Below are 1687 nucleotides of genomic sequence, written 5' to 3' on the forward strand. Positions count from 1 at the left end.
TTATTACTTATATAAAGAGTTTATTAATTATTACTTATATTCAAGACTTTATGATTCTTCCATTTTATGTGAAAAAATTAATAATTATGTAATTTTATTGAAATCTATATCAAGTTTGTGATATTGTTTTCAGGATTTAAGTGTGTGATTTTTGAGTCAAACTCATTGATCCATGTTTCATGAGTAGTGATTCAACATGAATCCATCTCTCATGAGAATAAATGGAACACTTAGCAGTCATTGGATCTAGATGATGCTCACCGGAATGAAGCACAAAGACTTCCCCAGAAATCAAGCATACTAATTTTGTTTCGCATATCTAGCTTTCACATTGTCATGTATTTCAGTCAGTGTCTTCTTCTATAACCGAGGGAATAAATTTGACACTTAGAGAGGCATGCTTAGGGTCTATTTGTGATTTGCTATTTGCACTCCAAATTTGTGGTTGGAATTACACACTATTATCTATCTAATGCCGCTCCTTCAAAATAAAGCTGAGAAGAATTTTAATGACAGCCAATGGCACGGTTTGAATAATATTTTGTTTCGTAAGGGAAGCATGGTATTGTTACGTACATATCTGATTGTGTATGTGGACCAATATAATTAAGCCGATTGATGTTTCCTGTTTCAATAATAGTTTGCAATTTATCCTGTTTTTTTACAAAAACATGAGGTGCCGTGGTGGAGTTGGTTATCACGTCAGTCTAACACACTGAAGGTCTCCAGTTCAAGTCTGGGCGGCGCCAAACTATCTGTTTTAATTATTTTACAGCAAAGTAGAATGTGATATTAGGTAGAACGTTTAATTTAAACAATTTAATTGCAAACGCCACAATCTCCACTATTGAAATGTGTTTGCCATTGTCTTTAATAATGTGTTTGTCATTGTCTTGAACTATAATAATGTGTTTCTTACTGTCTTAAACTATAATAAAACTAGCACCTTAGGTACGCCTTACTTGAAACCAATCTTAATTTCATTTGGAATGATGCTATTAAATTCTATTCTAATAATGATGCTATTAAATTCTATTCTAATCATATTGTTCTATGTAGGCCTCCAATGATCCTAAAGAGAGAGCTTCTCTTTGGAATTGGTTGACTACTCTTTCTAATATCCCCTGGTTATTTGGTGGGGACTTTAATGTAATCAAGTCTCAAAGTGATAAAGCGGGGGGCAACCCTTTTTATTGGAAAGATAATGAAAAATCTCACTAGCTCAAGTTTATTAATTCTAAAAATCTCTTTGATCCTCTTGCTCACAATAAAGATTTTAACTTGGGCATTTGTCACACTTGGTGCAATTCCCAGCAAGGCTACTCACGGATCTATTCTAGATTGGACTGCTTTTATGGCAATAAGGATTCTCTCTCCTTTCTTCTTGATAGCCAAGGAAATATTGTCCTTGTTAAGGCTACTACACTTTTTGACCACCATCCCATTTTCACTTGCATCAATTTTAACTTCGCTCCGGTTCATAATAAGGCTTCCTGTCATAAATTTATTCTGAATACCAAGCTTCTTCTGGATGAGGATGTTCTTGTTGACATCTAGATTATTAGGAACATTAATAATGTTAACCTCATTAGGCATTCCATGATTGATAGATGGAAGGCTATTCTTCCTGCTTGGAAATGTCTCCTCTAGACTATCAGTCAAAAGAAGGCTAAGGACTCTAGGTACA

The 1687-nt window shown here is 34.2% G+C and overlaps 1 non-coding gene across 1 annotated transcript; it reads left to right on the forward strand.

Moving 5' to 3' along the window:
* Window positions 1-675: 675 nt before the first annotated feature.
* TRNAV-AAC (transfer RNA valine (anticodon AAC)) lies at window positions 676-749 on the forward strand. The gene has a single exon. It is a non-coding gene; the product is annotated as a tRNA-Val (tRNA).
* Window positions 750-1687: the final 938 nt, after the last annotated feature.

The sequence above is a fragment of the Cupressus sempervirens genome, chromosome 4 (genome assembly GCF_028749045.1).
Source record: "Cupressus sempervirens isolate cs-2001-9-10 chromosome 4, ASM2874904v1, whole genome shotgun sequence".
NCBI classification, from domain to species: Eukaryota; Viridiplantae; Streptophyta; class Pinopsida; order Cupressales; family Cupressaceae; genus Cupressus; species Cupressus sempervirens.